The 17,098-nt window shown below is 41.2% G+C and overlaps 13 non-coding genes and 1 pseudogene across 13 annotated transcripts; 1 reads left to right on the forward strand and 13 right to left on the reverse strand.

The window, feature by feature from the left end:
• Positions 1 to 980: 980 nt before the first annotated feature.
• On the forward strand, positions 981 to 5,370 carry LOC101884967 (uncharacterized; annotated as a pseudogene).
• Positions 5,371 to 7,034: 1,664 nt separating this feature from the next.
• trnak-cuu (transfer RNA lysine (anticodon CUU)) lies at positions 7,035 to 7,107 on the reverse strand. The gene has a single exon. It is a non-coding gene; the product is annotated as a tRNA-Lys (tRNA).
• Positions 7,108 to 7,705: 598 nt separating this feature from the next.
• Positions 7,706 to 7,779, reverse strand: trnan-guu (transfer RNA asparagine (anticodon GUU)). The gene has a single exon. It is a non-coding gene; the product is annotated as a tRNA-Asn (tRNA).
• A 108-nt stretch (positions 7,780 to 7,887) lies between these two features.
• On the reverse strand, positions 7,888 to 7,960 carry trnak-cuu (transfer RNA lysine (anticodon CUU)). Its single transcript has one exon. It is a non-coding gene; the product is annotated as a tRNA-Lys (tRNA).
• A 169-nt stretch (positions 7,961 to 8,129) lies between these two features.
• On the reverse strand, positions 8,130 to 8,203 carry trnan-guu (transfer RNA asparagine (anticodon GUU)). Its single transcript has one exon. It is a non-coding gene; the product is annotated as a tRNA-Asn (tRNA).
• A 772-nt stretch (positions 8,204 to 8,975) lies between these two features.
• On the reverse strand, positions 8,976 to 9,049 carry trnan-guu (transfer RNA asparagine (anticodon GUU)). The gene has a single exon. It is a non-coding gene; the product is annotated as a tRNA-Asn (tRNA).
• Positions 9,050 to 9,581: 532 nt separating this feature from the next.
• On the reverse strand, positions 9,582 to 9,654 carry trnak-cuu (transfer RNA lysine (anticodon CUU)). Its single transcript has one exon. It is a non-coding gene; the product is annotated as a tRNA-Lys (tRNA).
• Positions 9,655 to 9,822: 168 nt separating this feature from the next.
• Positions 9,823 to 9,896, reverse strand: trnan-guu (transfer RNA asparagine (anticodon GUU)). The gene has a single exon. It is a non-coding gene; the product is annotated as a tRNA-Asn (tRNA).
• Positions 9,897 to 10,427: 531 nt separating this feature from the next.
• Positions 10,428 to 10,500, reverse strand: trnak-cuu (transfer RNA lysine (anticodon CUU)). The gene has a single exon. It is a non-coding gene; the product is annotated as a tRNA-Lys (tRNA).
• A 593-nt stretch (positions 10,501 to 11,093) lies between these two features.
• trnan-guu (transfer RNA asparagine (anticodon GUU)) lies at positions 11,094 to 11,167 on the reverse strand. Its single transcript has one exon. It is a non-coding gene; the product is annotated as a tRNA-Asn (tRNA).
• A 532-nt stretch (positions 11,168 to 11,699) lies between these two features.
• On the reverse strand, positions 11,700 to 11,772 carry trnak-cuu (transfer RNA lysine (anticodon CUU)). The gene has a single exon. It is a non-coding gene; the product is annotated as a tRNA-Lys (tRNA).
• A 593-nt stretch (positions 11,773 to 12,365) lies between these two features.
• On the reverse strand, positions 12,366 to 12,439 carry trnan-guu (transfer RNA asparagine (anticodon GUU)). The gene has a single exon. It is a non-coding gene; the product is annotated as a tRNA-Asn (tRNA).
• Positions 12,440 to 12,971: 532 nt separating this feature from the next.
• Positions 12,972 to 13,044, reverse strand: trnak-cuu (transfer RNA lysine (anticodon CUU)). The gene has a single exon. It is a non-coding gene; the product is annotated as a tRNA-Lys (tRNA).
• Positions 13,045 to 13,821: 777 nt separating this feature from the next.
• On the reverse strand, positions 13,822 to 13,894 carry trnak-cuu (transfer RNA lysine (anticodon CUU)). The gene has a single exon. It is a non-coding gene; the product is annotated as a tRNA-Lys (tRNA).
• Positions 13,895 to 17,098: the final 3,204 nt, after the last annotated feature.

The raw sequence follows: 17,098 nt of genomic DNA on the forward strand, positions 1-17,098 counted from the left end.
TTTCTTCAGACTATAAGGAATTTCCAAAACACCTAATCCCTGATGAGACAATGTGCTACCACTGCTCAGACCGCACATTGCTCAGTGATCCTGTCGGCATTACACGTAAAGCGAAAATTCTTACAACTACAGGAATTGTCCAAGGTGGATAATTGTTACTAACATTTTTTATTTTATTTTAATTATGAAAAAGATACTAAACCATTTAATTTGCATTCTGTATCTGCAGATATTTCAACCTACTACAAATTCTGTCCTTTCTGTGGAATGGTGTACCGTTACCAAGAGTGGGCTAATGGTTTGCATAACTTCAATGACCATGTCCTCCTTGAACTCTCTCTCTGCCTCACCATAAGAAACCTGTTGCAGGTAATCGTTATACAATACATATATTATATGTTATACAATATATTATTTTTTACAACAATAGGATTTCTTCATAGTGTTGATTTTATGTTAGGCAACATTAGGTACATTCAAATCAAGACTATTATGTTTTCTGTTTTTAACTGTTTTTAAAATCATTTTTATTCTTTGTTTTTATTTTCTTATACTTGTCTCTTTTATTCTTGTTTATGTAAAGCACTTTGAATTACCATTGTGTATGAAATGTGCTATATAAATAAACTTGCCTTGCCTTGCCTATATAAGTACTGATTAACTGTGATTTCTTTATCATAGGTGCATACAGCAGTCAGCAGAGTAGTGGAGTACTTGGAGGTAACTACAGGTGTACAGTTCCCCTCAGCAGTTACTCTTCTCCACGGCTATCTGCATTTTGAGGCCCTAACTGACCATGAATACGAGTATTCATGTGTATCTTGTGGCGACCATCCACCTGTGGTCATAATGGACCTCCACAAGAAGGCATCCTTTCATCTCTCTGATAAATATCTTTCCTTTTTACTGCAGAGAGGTAAGTCTTATTAGTAAAACTATTAGTAAGTTTATAATATGTTTTTATTTTCTTTAGTGAGTGATCTTTCACAGCCTCCACAATATTTTAATGGAGAGGTGGATTTAGATATGTTTTGGAAGGCACTGACAGAAGAACGAATTGCTCGAGGATTTTTTTCAAGTAAGGAAATTTATTATATCAGGAATGGCATGTCATCATTATTTAATTTCATAAGTGTTTTCAGGAGTACAATCTAAATTCACTGATGTACTAACATGTTTGTTTGTCCTAAAGGTCAAAAAAACAATCCATTTTGTGTTACACCTAGTTACAACTTTTGGGCACCCTGGATCGGGAATAAGACTCGCATAGCGAATGTTGTTCTCAACACTGAATTGGAGAAAGTGCACAAAGCAAAACTGCAGAACGAACAGAAATAACTGTCTCTGAAGATTGCTTAAAGGACGAACTTTCAAAACAGAAAGTAAAATATTTAATGCTAATTATATGTATTATTTGTCAGTGTTGGCATTTCATTTAACATGTGTGTTTTATGTGATAGGTGGGAGTGATAAGAAGACTGTCAAGAGTGTGGTTTAGATGCCAAAGGCTCTCGCACAGATCTACTCCTGCGACTTTCGGAGGAGATGAGGTCAAGGGAGGCCTATGACAAGGTTTTTGAAAAGATTTGGGCTGCTTCAGGTAAACCTCAATGTTGCACATTAAAATATTACAAATAAATCAGAAATGTACAAAGTCACATAGACATAATGGGTCCTGTTTTCTGCTTGGCACTGATTGGGGAGTGACTGGTGGTGTACAGCTCTGGGGGGGTGTTTAAGGTGGCCTCGTCTGACACCTATTGTTGCTTTCCGTGTGGGGGAGTGTATTTACATCTCTGAGGCACTGCATCTTTAAATTTTTTAAAAGTATACTTTGTTAAGGTTAATGCCACTGCCCTCCATCATAACCTATGGTCATTTAAGTCCCAATGTCATTAATGGGATTTGATTATGTTTTCTTAACTATTTGCTTATCTTGTGGCATAGTTTACAGTATAAAATGTAATCTGCGAGCAGAAAGTCCACGGGATTTTGCAGATATGCTTCTGTTTTGGGAGCATCTGCCTAATGTTGTTATTTATGACTTTGCCCGTGGACTGTCCACCCACACAAACTTGAGGCAACCCATAACTTTCACACCTTTCGAGGGAAGGTTACTCGAACCAACCACTGAAAATATTGCAAAAGCAAAATCAGGAAAATTACAGGTAACTCTGCCATGGCTCACTGCAAAAAAGCAAAGTCCAGATGCGGATGGTCATCCAATAACTGGTTCTGCAGAACACTATGTTCTGTATGACCGATTTCACGAAGACAACACAAAAGATCCTCGTGATTCACTGAGGAAGCTTCGTCTTGTGCCTCAACTAGCTGGCAAAGTTAACAGTCAGGCTGCAGAACAGCTTTTTTCAAAGCTAAAGAAAAATAACTACTTTATGAACATGGCATTGCCATCCACACATGTTTTCCTCATGCGAAACATCATCCACCATTACACTGTCAGAAAAAACGAGAAACGTCTTCATGACATAAAAAAGGAATTCAACACAAACATTCACATGAATGACCACAGCCAGGTTGTGTTAGGTAATGTTTCCCTTACTTTGTAACAAATACATCACTATATCCATAACTGTACTTATGTGTATATTTGCATTTATAGAAAATCCATCCTCCACAGAGAAATGCATGGACATGTCACTTGGTAATTAGATTGTTCTTTCCAGTTGCTCAGTGTCAAGTTTCTGTTCTCTAATTATTATGTGTTATTTTCTAATTTTGATGCTTTAATGTACTCTAAGGACCACTGACAGCACTGCCAGAAAATATTGTGACTTTACAAATGACCGCTGCATCACCAGGCATAACATCAGTCACATCTCCTCTGTCATCAGTACCAATTACAGAAAAAAACAGCTTGTGAACCTACCACTCTTCTGAATTTTTTGGAACCTACTAAGCCTTGGAAGAGGGACTGGGATCCATTACAAGAGAAACTGGTGAACAATTACCATTACATACAAACGCACACACACACACACACACACACACACATATTTATTGTTATTATTATTACAGCTTGATTATGTGCTGGACCGAAATCGCCCTGGCAGTGAAATAATTGTGAAGGAGGGGCAAGTGTGCCTTATTCGAGAAGAATTTTGGAGCCTTAGATTGTTGAGGGACATGGACTCCCATGTAAGCAGTCTGTTTTTTTATTATAACTTTTTTTTTATTAAAAACATTGACTTATCAAAGTATTTATTGCAGATTGGAAACGCCTGCATGAAGCTTATTTGTGAAATGGCTCGACAAATTGTATGTATAAAACATAATATTTATATAGATTGTTTTAACTTGATCCAAAAAAAAAAAACAATTTCTAAACTGTGTGAAAATGTTCATGTCATTGTCAACAGTTTCTTTTTATTCATGTAGGGCAAGGACATATACATTGAGGACTTTTATGTTGTCCCTGTGTGGAAAGAAACTCCTAACAACATTGTTACTGGATTACCGGTGCGTGTATGTACTGTATTTACTGTGTGAGAAGTACAACCTAAATTAAACAACATAACTGTCCTGATCAATTTCAGGAAGATGCAGACTTGAAAGACCTGTTAGCCTTTCCAGCATGGACAAATGCCAATGGACCAGACCACTTTGTCGTCTGTGTAAGAAAATATTGAAATGTCTAGTGCATACATTAATTGGTATTGCAATGTGTGTGTTTCTAAAATAAAACACTGAAAAATCTTGGAAGAAGCAATAATGTTCAAATGAAATATTTTTACACCTTTAACATTGTAGATAATGATGCCGCTTCGAAGAGAGATGGTGTTTTTAGACTCTCTGTACGCAGAGCATGAATCAGGATTTGGAGATGAGGAATACAGGGCAATTTTTAGGTCTATCAATAAACTAAGACGTTTCAGCCTTTATGTGATATATGGCTACGTTCCTATAGCCATTTCTATTTATTTCCTAACCGTGTATTATAGTTCTGTCACTTTTGGCTACGTTCCTGTAGCCGTTTCTTGAACTTCTGTCTATGTTCATCTAGCCTTTTTTATGCATGGTGTTCTAGAGTTGTAATTGTTAGTATTACTACTATGTTTTGTTTACAGGAAAATTGCTTACCAAGTGGATCATGGGACATGGACTGAAAAGAATGGATATGATTTTCCAGTGAGGAATCAACTTAAAAAAAAATATTATTTGGCTTTTACAACAATAAATTTTTTTCTACATTATTCTAAAATAAAATTGATTTGCTTTGCCTATTTTAGGCTTTGCCACGTCAGACAAGAGGGAATGATTGTGGTGTTTTTGTACTCATGGTAAGATATAAATTGAGTTAATTGATTTAAAGATTTTGTAAACATTGTAAATGACTGTGGCTTCTCTCTTTTCAGTACACCCTCTCAATGGTGTGTGGCATTGGGTTTCAACTCCAGGAGGTATTATTTTATTATTTATGTAACTTTATTTTGTTGGTGCTTTTTTTAATCATAGCTAAAATGTAACTATTTTAGTGTATATTATCTTGCTTTCTTCTAAGCAACATATCTTTTAAAAAAAGGGGCATGGTTATTGCAAGCACACCCAACATCATGTATTAACAAAAACATGTTGGTTAACTGTCAGACTAAACAGTCTTTCTTTCAGATGGATATACCTATCATCCGTCAGTGGTGGTGCCTTCTACTCATGGAACAATTTCAAATTGATGGGTATGTCAGTATTTATTTATTTTTCTTGTAAATCTGTAAAATTAAAAATTTATATTGTGCCAATACAACAACTTGTAACATGAATAACAAAACATACTTAAAATCTCTTTTACCGGTGACCAGTATGTCACCGACTCGGTCCCAGTAACTCCCCTCGCTGGCCAGCAGAGGCCACCATCTCCAGACTTTTAGCATTACGTAATCCATCTACACCGATTGCGCATACACCTGATTGGAATCTGGCTAATGACCCACGTACCTCTTATAAGCCGCACTCAAACACTCGTTCAAGGCGAAGTCTTGTTTAGCCCCGGCCAGCATTTCTGAGCATTATCTCCAGCCTGATCTCCTGTGCACGACTCCAGCCTGTCTCTTACTTTGCTTCGCCTTCTGCCTGCCCACGACCCACGCTTGTTATACGGACTCTGACTCTCTCTCTGCCTGCCCACGAACCACGCCTGTTATACGAACTCTGATCCTTGCTGCCTGCCCTTGAGCCAAGCCTGCATAACGGATCCTGGTTCTCGCTCACTCCCTTCCACTCATGCCTGGTAACTCACTCTGTGTCTGTTCATCATCAGTCTTGATACCCATACTACTACTGTGGGTGTGTGTGTGCACTCCGGTGCATATTGTGTGTTTGAGTGAAGTTGTGATTAATAAATACTGCATAATGGATCCCTCCGTGTCAGTCTCCTCGTTACACAGTAATTATGGATTTTGTCTTGTCTTGTTATTAAAAGCTATGGGCACAGGTTTGCTTTCTGGACTGAGGAGGCAAGAAGTGTCTTGGATGGAAAGATTCTGCTCCTTTTTAGGGTGAAAAGAAAAACCACATCCAATCTTCCGGCACATGTCCAAGCAGTTCAAGATCGGGAAAGGAATGACAAAAGATTAGTGGACTTGATTATCACATCAAAATCAGCAGAGCAGCATTTGGTGGTATAGATGGTTCCACTTTAAATTACTCCTCTAGACTCTGAGTATGGTTGACTTAAATATAGTCAAGGGACAATTTAACTATTATTTGCCAAATATAATTAATTACTTGTGCATTTACATATGAAATATAATTTCCTTCTATGGCCCAAAGGATATACTCGGTGGGAAAAGGTCAAATTGGTTTCCACTAAAACCCCGTTCTCAAGTGCCTGTCTACATTGAGAATGAGCAGTCCCAGTCAATCATTTGTGACTACATCAGAGGAATTCTTAATAAAACCAAAACACAGCTGACCTTCAATGATGAGGTGGAGTTCATTTGTGGATGTCTTCTCCCAGAGGTAATCACAAAACATGTATGTACATGAGCATGCTTATGTTCTGCAGTGTGTGTTTTATTTTATTAATTGGTTTATCTGTATGTTTGTACAGGCCATAACTTATGGCATTTCCGAGTTACAAGGCTTGTCTTGGCAGGAGGCTGAAGATGTCTTCCTCCAGGGCCCCATTTATCACGCAAGGTATGTTTACATTTTTTATTGTACAAAAGCTGTTAAGTTTTTATGTTAAACACAATTTCTGACAACAGCATTTATTTTTTTTTAGTGAAGTTGAGAAATTTAACAGAAGAATTGCTCGAGAAATGAAAAATCTCCCCAACAAGAATTTAAAGCATTTTATTTTATATGTAATAAATACATTATTAATCCAAGTATTGTTTTTCACAATTTTTCTCTGCATTTTTTACAGCTCGATGACTTGTAGGACCTCATGAAAATTTATAAAAAAATAAAGTTTGGTGTGAGAAAATTACTCCGAGTACTATCATTTATTCTGTGAATATTAAGATAATGTTCATTCCCTCAACTCAATACTAAAGAGTTTGATAAATCCTTAATGATCTAAAAACAAAAAACAACAACAAAAACAAAAAATGACTGAAAATATTTAAGTAACTGAACAATATCTATTTACAAATACAGTTAATTAAAATACAACAGACTTAATGCATTAAATCATAATCTAGTATGTTTAATATTTTATATAATAACATATTCAATCATAGTGCAATAATTTAGGGGCCTGCAGCTTCATAATGTTGCCACAGAGACTTAGGGAATGGTCACCTACAGTGGTAGAAACGCGGAACTTTGTCTAGACACTGTTAACTGTGATACCTTCCCTACCCATGACAATATTCTGCTAAATCCTGATTTTATCTTGTAACGCTGGACAGAATGTGGCCTTTCAGTTAACAGCCGAACGCGCTAACCGATTGCGCCACAGAGACTTAGTGAAAAGTCACCTACAGTGATAGAAACGCGGAACTTTGTCTCAAAGTCTGCTACATTAAAGCTTATGTAAGTTTGCTGGGAGAGAGAGAGAAAAGAAACGGAAACGCCCAACGTGGGGCTCGAACCCACGACCCTGAGATTAAGAGTCTCATGCTCTACCGACTGAGCTAGCCGGGCTGATGAGAAGCTCTTTTAGGAACCAGAAACCGTTTACAGTAATACCTTCCCTACCCGTGACAATGTTCTGCTAAATCCTGATTTCATCTTGTAACGCTGGACAGAATGTGGCCCAGGATCTATGTCCAGTGCACATGTTAGCAGTTGCAAGGCAGCAAAATGCCTAATTCATCCCTGGGTGGGCTTCAACCACCAACCTTTCAGTTAACAGCCTAACGCGCTAACTGATTGCGCCACTGAGACTTAGTGAAAGGTCACCTACAGTGGTAGAAGCGCGGAACTTTGTCTCAAAAGGTCTGCTATATGAACCCTAATGTAAGTTTGCTGAGAGAGAGAGAGAAAAGTAACAGAAACGCCCAACGTGGGGCTCAAACCCACGACCCTGACATCTCTACCGTGTCTCATGCTCTACCGACCGAGCTAGCCAGGCGGATAAGGAGTCCCCACTAGAACTAGACACTGTTAACAGTAATACCTTCCCTAACGTGACAATATTCTGCTAAATCCTGATTTCATCTTGTAACGCTGGGCAGAATGTGGCCCAGGATCTATGTCCAGTGCACGTGTTAGCAGTTGCAAGGCAGCAAAATGCCTAATTCGTCCCTGGGTGGGCTTGAACCACCAACCTTTCAGTTAACAGCCGAACGCGCTAACCGATTGCGCCACAGAGACTTAGTGAAAGGTCACCTACAGTGATAGAAACGCGTAACTTTGTCTCAAAGTCTGCTACGTGAACCATAATGTAAGTTTGCTGGGAGAGAGAGAGAAAAGTAACAGGAACGCCCAACGTGGGGCTCGAACCCACGACCCTGAGATTAAGAGTCTCATGCTCTACCGACTGAGCTAGCCGGGCTGATTAGAAGCTCTTTTAGGAACCAGAAACCGTTTACAGTAATACCTTCCCTACCCGTGACAATCTTCTGCTAAATCCTGATTTCATCTTGTAACGCTGGACAGAATGTGGCCCAGGATCTATGTCCAGTGCACGTGTTAGCAGTTGCAAGGCAGCAAAATGCCTAATTCGTCCCTGGGTGGGCTTGAACCACCAACCTTTCAGTTAACAGCCGAACGCACTAACCGATTGCGCCACAGAGACTTTGTGAAAAGTCACCTACAGTGATAGAAACGCGGAACTTTGTCTCAAAGTCTGCTACATTAAAGCTTATGTCAGTTTGCTGGGAGAGAGAGAGAAAAGTAACAGGAACGCCCAACGTGGGGCTCGAACCCACGACCCTGACATTAAGTGTCTCATGCTCTACCGACTGAGCTAGCCAGGCGGATAAGGAGTCCCCACTAGAACTAGACACTGTTAACAGTAATACCTTCCCTAACGTGACAATATTCTGCTAAATCCTGATTTCATCTTGTAACGCTGGACAGAATGTGGCCCAGGATCTATGTCCAGTGCACGTGTTAGCAGTTGCAAGGCAGCAAAATGCCTAATTCGTCCCTGGGTGGGCTTGAACCACCAACCTTTCAGTTAACAGCCGAACGCGCTAACCGATTGCGCCACACAGACTTAGTGAAAAGTCACCTACAGTGATAGAAACGCGGAACTTTGTCTCAAAGTCTGCTACATAAAAGCTTATGTAAGTTTGCTGGGAGAGAGAGAGAAAAGTAACAGGAACGCCCAACGTGGGGCTCGAACCCACGACCCTGACATTAAGTGTCTCATGCTCTACCGAGTGAGCTAGCCAGGCGGATAAGGAGTCCCCACAAGAACTAGACACTGTTAACAGTAATACCTTCCCTAACGTGACAACATTCTGCTAAATCCTGATTTCATCTTGTAACGCTGGACAGAATGTGGCCCAGGATCTATGTCCAGTGCACGTGTTAGCAGTTGCAAGGCAGCAAAATGCCTAATTCGTCCCTGGGTGGGCTTGAACCACCAGCCTTTCAGTTAACAGCCGAACGCGCTAACCGATTGCGCCACAGAGACTTAGTGAAAGGTCACCTACAGTGGTAGAAACGCGGAACTTTGTCTCAAAGTCTGCTACATGAACACTAATGTAAGTTTGCTGGGAGAGAGAGAGAAAAGTAACAGGAACGCCCAACGTGGGGCTCGAACCAACGACTCTGAGATTAAGAGTCTCATGCTCTACCGACTGAGCTAGCCGGGCTGATGAGAAGCTCTTTTATTAACCAGAAATCGTTTACAGTACTACCTTCCCTCCCCGTGACAATCTTCTGCTAAATCCTGATTTCATCTTGTAACGCTGGACAGAATGTGGCCCAGGATCTATGTCCGGTGCACATGTTAGCAGTTGCAAGTCAGCAAAATGCCTAGTTCGTCCCTGGGTGGGCTTGAACCACCAACCTTTCAGTTAACAGCCTAACGCGCTAACCAAATGTGCCACAGAGACTTAGTGAAAGGTCAACTACAGTGGTAGAAACGCGGAACTTTGTCTCAAAGTCTGCTACGTGAACCATAATGTAAGTTTGCTGGGAGAGAGAGAGAAAAGTAACAGGAATGCCCAACGTGGGGCTCAAACCCACGACCCTGAGATTAAGAGTCTCATGCTCTACCGACTGAGCTAGCCGGGCTGATGAGAGCTCTTTTATTAACCAGAAATCGTTTACAGTACTACCTTCCCTACCCGTGACAATGTTCTGCTAAATCCTGATTTCATCTAGTAACGCTGGACAGAATGTGGCCCAGGATCTATGTCCAGTGCACGTGTTAGCAGTTGCAAGGCAGCAAAATGCCTAATTCGTCCCTGGGTGGGCTTGAACCACCAACCTTTCAGTTAACAGCTGAACGCGCTAACCGATTGCGCCACAGAGACTTAGTGAAAAGTCACCTACAGTGGTAGAAACGCGTAACTTTGTCTCAAAGTCTGCTACATGAAACCTTATGTAAGTTTGCTGGGAGAGAGAGAGAAAAGTAACAGAAACGTCCAACGTGGGGCTCGAACCCACGACCCTGAGATTAAGACTCTCATGCTCTACCGACTGCGCTAGCCGGGCTGATGAGAAGCTGTCTCAGGAACCAGAAACCCTTTACAGCAATACCTTCCTACCCGTGACAATCTTCTGCTAAATCCTGATTTCATCTTGTAACGCTGGACAGAATGTGGCCCAGGATCTATGTCCGGTGCACATGTTAGCAGTTGCAAGTCAGCAAAATGCCTAGTTCGTCCCTGGGTGGGCTTGAACCACCAACCTTTCAGTTAACAGCCTAACGCGCTAACCAAATGCGCCACAGAGACTTAGTGAAAGGTCAACTACAGTGGTAGAAACGCAGAACTTTGTCTCAAAGTCTGCTACGTGAACCATAATGTAAGTTTGCTGGGAGAGAGAGAGAAAAGTAACAGGAATGCCCAACGTGGGGCTCGAACCCACGACCCTGAGATTAAGAGTCTCATGCTCTACCGACTGAGCTAGCCGGGCTGATGAGAAGCTCTTTTAGGAACCAGAAACCGTTTACAGTAATACCTTCCCTACCCGTGACAATCTTCTGCTAAATCCTGATTTCATCCTGTAACGCTGGACAGAATGTGGCCCAGGATCTATGTCCAGTGCACATGTTAGCAGTTGCAAGTCAGCAAAATGCCTAATTCGTCCCTGGATGGGCTTGAACCACCAACCTTTCAGTTAACAGCCAAATGCGCTAACCGATTGCGCCACAGAGACTTAGTGAAAGGTCACCTACAGTGGTAGAAACGCGGAACTTTGTCTCAAAGTCTGCTACGTGAACCATAATGTAAGTTTGCTGGGAGAGAGAGAGAAAAGTAACAGGAACGCCCATCGAGGGGCTCGAACCCACTACCCTGACATTAAGAGTCTCATGCTCTACCGACTGAGCTAGCCGGGCTGATGAGAAGCTCTTTTAGGAACCAGAAACCGTTTACAGTAATACCTTCCCTACCCGTGACAATCTTCTGCTAAATCCTGATTTCATCTTGTAACGCTGGACAGAATGTGGCCCAGGATCTATGTCCAGTGCACGTGTTAGCAGTTGCAAGGCAGCAAAATGCCTAATTCGTCCCTGGGTGGGCTTGAACCACCAGCCTTTCAGTTAACAGCCGAACGCGCTAACCGATTGCGCCACAGAGACTTAGTGAAAGGTCACCTACAGTGGTAGAAACGCGGAACTTTGTCTCAAAGTCTGCTACATGAACACTAATGTAAGTTTGCTGGGAGAGAGAGAGAAAAGTAACAGGAACGCCCAACGTGGGGCTCGAACCAACGACTCTGAGATTAAGAGTCTCATGCTCTACCAACTAAGCTAGCCGGGCTGATGAGAAGCTCTTTTATTAACCAGAAATCGTTTACAGTACTACCTTCCCTACCCGTGACAATCTTCTGCTAAATCCTGATTTCATCTTGTAACGCTGGACAGAATGTGGCCCAGGATCTATGTCCGGTGCACATGTTAGCAGTTGCAAGTCAGCAAAATGCCTAGTTCATCCCTGGGTGGGCTTGAACCACCAACCTTTCAGTTAACAGCCTAACGCGCTAACCAAATGCGCCACAGAGACTTAGTGAAAGGTCAACTACAGTGGTAGAAACGCAGAACTTTGTCTCAAAGTCTGCTACGTGAACCATAATGTAAGTTTGCTGGGAGAGAGAGAGAAAAGTAACAGGAATGCCCAACGTGGGGCTCGAACCCACGACCCTGAGATTAAGAGTCTCATGCTCTACCGACTGAGCTAGCCGGGCTGATGAGAAGCTCTTTTAGGAACCAGAAACCGTTTACAGTAATACCTTCCCTACCCGTGACAATCTTCTGCTAAATCCTGATTTCATCTTGTAACGCTGGACAGAATGTGGCCCAGGATCTATGTCCAGTGCACATGTTAGCAGTTGCAAGTCAGCAAAATGCCTAATTCGTCCCTGGATGGGCTTGAACCACCAACCTTTCAGTTAACAGCCAAATGCGCTAACCGATTGCGCCACAGAGACTTAGTGAAAGGTCACCTACAGTGGTAGAAACGCGGAACTTTGTCTCAAAGTCTGCTACGTGAACCATAATGTAAGTTTGCTGGGAGAGAGAGAGAAAAGTAACAGGAACGCCCATCGAGGGGCTCGAACCCACTACCCTGACATTAAGAGTCTCATGCTCTACCGACTGAGCTAGCCGGGCTGATGAGAAGCTCTTTTAGGAACCAGAAACCGTTTACAGTAATACCTTCCCTACCCGTGACAATCTTCTGCTAAATCCTGATTTCATCTTGTAACGCTGGACAGAATGTGGCCCAGGATCTATGTCCAGTGCACGTGTTAGCAGTTGCAAGGCAGCAAAATGCCTAATTCGTCCCTGGGTGGGCTTGAACCACCAGCCTTTCAGTTAACAGCCGAACGCGCTAACCGATTGCGCCACAGAGACTTAGTGAAAGGTCACCTACAGTGGTAGAAACGCGGAACTTTGTCTCAAAGTCTGCTACATGAACACTAATGTAAGTTTGCTGGGACAGAGAGAGAAAAGTAACAGGAACGCCCTACGTGGGGCTCGAACCAACGACTCTGAGATTAAGAGTCTCATGCTCTACCAACTGAGCTAGCCGGGCTGATGAGAAGCTCTTTTATTAACCAGAAATCGTTTACAGTACTACCTTCCCTACCCGTGACAATCTTCTGCTAAATCCTGATTTCATCTTGTAACGCTGGACAGAATGTGGCCCAGGATCTATGTCCGGTGCACATGTTAGCAGTTGCAAGTCAGCAAAATGCCTAGTTCATCCCTGGGTGGGCTTGAACCACCAACCTTTCAGTTAACAGCCTAACGCGCTAACCAAATGCGCCACAGAGACTTAGTGAAAGGTCAACTACAGTGGTAGAAACGCGGAACTTTGTCTCAAAGTCTGCTACGTGAACCATAATGTAAGTTTGCTGGGAGAGAGAGAGAAAAGTAACAGGAATGCCCAACGTGGGGCTCGAACCCACGACCCTGAGATTAAGAGTCTCATGCTCTACCGACTGAGCTAGCAGGGCTGATGAGAAGCTCTTTTAGGAACCAGAAACCGTTTACAGTAATACCTTCCCTACCCGTGACAATCTTCTGCTAAATCCTGATTTCATCTTGTAACGCTGGACAGAATGTGGCCCAGGATCTATGTCCAGTGCACATGTTAGCAGTTGCAAGTCAGCAAAATGCCTAATTCATCCCTGGATGGGCTTGAACCACCAACCTTTCAGTTAACAGCCAAATGCGCTAACCGATTGCGCCACAGAGACTTAGTGAAAGGTCACCTACAGTGGTAGAAACGCGGAACTTTGTCTCAAAGTCTGCTACGTGAACCATAATGTAAGTTTGCTGGGAGAGAGAGAGAAAAGTAACAGGAACGCCTATCGAGGGGCTCGAACCCACTAGCCTGACATTAAGAGTCTCATGCTCTACCGACTGAGCTAGCCGGGCTGATGAGAAGCTCTTTTAGGAACCAGAAACCGTTTACAGTAATACCTTCCCTACCCGTGACAATGTTCTGCTAAATCCTGATTTCATCTTGTAACGCTGGACAGAATGTGGCCCAGGATCTATGTCCTGTGCACATGTTAGCAGTTGCAAGTCAGCAAAATGCCTAATTCGTCCCTGGGTGGGCTTCAACCACCAACCTTTCAGTTAACAGCCAAACGCACTAACCGATTGCGCCACAGAGACTTAGTGAAAGGTCACCTACAGTGGTAGAAACGCAGAACTTTGTCTCAAAGTCTGCTACATGAACCCTAATGTAAGTTTGATGGGAGAGAGAGAGAGAAAAGTAACAGGAACGCCCAACGTGGGGCTCGAACCCACGACCCTGAGATTAAGAGTCTCATGCTCTACCGACTGAGCTAGCCGGGCTGCTGAGAAACACTTTTAGGAACCAGAAACCGTTTACAGTAATACCTTCCCTACCCGTGACAATCTTCTGCTAAATCCTGATTTCATCTTGTAACGCTGGACAGAATGTGGCCCAGGATCTATGTCCTGTGCACATGTTAGCAGTTGCAAGTCAGCAAAATGCCTAATTCGTCCCTGGGTGGGCTTGAACCACCAACCTTTCAGTTAACAGCCAAACGCACTAACGGATTGAGCCACAGCGACTTAGTGAAAGGTCACCTACAGTGGTAAAAACGAGGAACTTTTTCTCAAAATGTCTGCTATATGAACCCTAATGTAAGTTTGCTGGGAGAGAGAGAGAAAAGTAACAGAAACGCCCAACTTGGGGCTCTAACCCACAACCCTGAGATTGAGAGTCTCATACTTTACCGACTGTCCTAGCCGAGCTGTTTCAAGAGCTAGACACCGTTTACAGCAATACCTTCCCGACCCGTGACAATGTTCTACTAAATCCTGATTTCATCTTGTAACTCTGGACAGAATGTGGCCCAGGATCTATGTCCTGTGCACATGTTAGCAGTTGCAAGTCAGCAAAATGCCTATTTCGTCCCTGGGTGGGCTTGAACCACCAACCTTTCAGTTAACAGCCAAACGCACTAACGGATTGAGCCACAGCGACTTAGTGAAAGGTCACCTACAGTGGTAAAAACGAGGAGCTTTGTCTCAAAAGGTCTGCTATATGAACCCTAATGTAAGTTTGCTGGGAGAGAGAGAGAAAAGTAACAGATGCCCAACTTGGGGCTCTAACCCACAACCCTGAGATTGAGAGTCTCATACTTTACCGACTGTGCTAGCCGAGCTGTTTCAAGAGCTAGACACCGTTTACAGTAATACCTTCCCGACCCGTGACAATGTTCTACTAAATCCTGATTTCATCTTGTAACGCTGGACAGAATGTGGCCCAGGATATATGCCCAGTGCACATGTTAGCAGTTGTACGGCAGCAAAGTGCGTAATTCGTACCTGGGTGGGCTTCAACCACCAACCTTTGGGTCATTATATCTTGTTTAATACCCATTTTATTCATTTATACTATTCATTTTATTTATTTACTCATTTATATTAATATGCGAATATGTCTCAATAAATAATTAAAATTTTGTTAATTAGTTGAGTGCTATAGGTCTTACAAAAGCCTTTTATCTAAAAATAGCTTAAAAACTCTTAACTGTACATAAGCTCATTGATCTCTCCATTTTTCTTCTTAAAATAGGTCTCTGGTAATTCATCTTCATCGCCCAACTTTTTTTTTTTTCAATTATTACAATGCAGTCTTTTGGTATTGCTTTTTTCAACTCATGACATTGTCTTTGTAATTTTGCTTTAACAACTCTTTTATACCCATCCTCCACAATTACTTTTAATGGTACAAATCCTTTTATTACTTCATATAATACATCTTTAACTTGTCTTAATCCTCCGTCCCACCATTCCTTAAAATATAAAACATTTCCTTCACTTAAAATTGTTTAATTCAGTAAAAGTGGTTGTTCTAGAATCTGTGCCCTTGCTTTTGGTATAATCAACACATTTTCTAAAAATCCCCCTCATGATTCTAAGACCTCAACATAAAATTTTGGCAGACATGCTATCATCCGTTTCTTCATCTTCATCTTCATCAATAAAACATTACATCCCATATTAAAATGTCCACATTTCTTCAAATAATAATCCAACACACTTTTCCAAATCACACCCATTTTCCCTTCCAAAAACCTTTGAATAATCTTAATTGTTAATGTTTTCATTTTTAAAAAACTATCCAAAAGTCCCAGACCTCCTTCTTTTACCTCCCCAATCAAAGTATAATAAGCTATCTTGGCTCTTCCATTTCCCCACAAAAACTTTAAAACTACATCATTTATTTTTTCATAGTATACTTCAGGCAACGCAGTTACACTTAACACATACCAGACCTTTGACAACATTAAAGCATTTAAGATGAATACTTTCCTTTTAACATCAAATTTCTAGCTTTCCAAAATCTCAGTCTTTTCTCAATTCCATTTAAAACTCTCTCCCAATTTAAAATATCTGCTTTATTAGAATCCATCCCCACCCAAATTCCCAACATTTTTGTGTTCCTTTTCTTCTTTAAAGGGTATATGTTGTGTTATTTCTTTTACTCTTCCCACCCTCATGCATAAACTTTTTCCAACATTAACCTTAGCTCCTGATGCTTTACAATATCGCTCTAAAATCCCCATTGATGTAGTATCATCAGCGTATTGATACACAGCTTCTCTGTTGTCATTGTTTTCTATTTGTATCCCTTTAATGCTTCTATCTGATTTTATTGCCAATCCCAGTGGCTCAGCTTCCAGTGTGTATAATAAAGCAGTCAATGGACATCCTTGCCTTATTGATCTAGTTGGTTGAAGACATTCTGTTAAAAAAAAAATACATTTAATACAAGTTAAAATATCTGTATAAAAAAATTTGAATCCATTTTCTAAAATTTTCCCAAAACCAAACTCCTTAAGAACTGCAAATAAAAAATCATGCTCTACCCTGTCAAAAGCCTTCTCCAAATCTAAACCTATTAAAACCCCCCCCTTTCTCTTTTTCTTGCATATAGTAGACAATTTAGCTTACCCAATTCACCTGTACCGCATGTTTTTTCGATTGTGGGGGAAAACCAGAGCACCCAAAGGAAACCCACGTGAACACTGGGAGAACATGCAAACTCCACACAGAAATGCCAACTGACCAGCGCACAGTACTGTGTGTGTGTGTGTGTGTATGTATACATATATTGCATAAACTTTTCTAATATATTTGTTTTTGTTTTATTATTAATTTAATTTGTATTTATTTACTTTTTTACGGTAAATACAAGTGTCATTACTATACGCAATTTTTTTCCTATATTTGTGTCTGCCTATTATTGTAATTGTATTACTTCTTCCTTGTTTATGCATGTAATGCCTACTTGGTTTGCATATTTTTTGAACATTTAATAAAAATAAATAAATTAATAAAAACATAAAAATTAGATGTAGTGTATAATCCCAAATCTTATTTTAAAAAAGTTGGTGGTATGGAGTTTCTTTTAAAGTGTGACTTTAAGATTCATAAACTCATATTAGGCTAAAAAAAGTCTCCTCTTTCTCTTTTCTTCTGGAGAAAGTATTATTTGTTTTATTTCAGCTCGAATAAAAGCTG

This window comes from Danio rerio, chromosome 4, assembly GCF_049306965.1.
Source record: "Danio rerio strain Tuebingen ecotype United States chromosome 4, GRCz12tu, whole genome shotgun sequence".
NCBI lineage: Eukaryota > Metazoa > Chordata > Actinopteri > Cypriniformes > Danionidae > Danio > Danio rerio.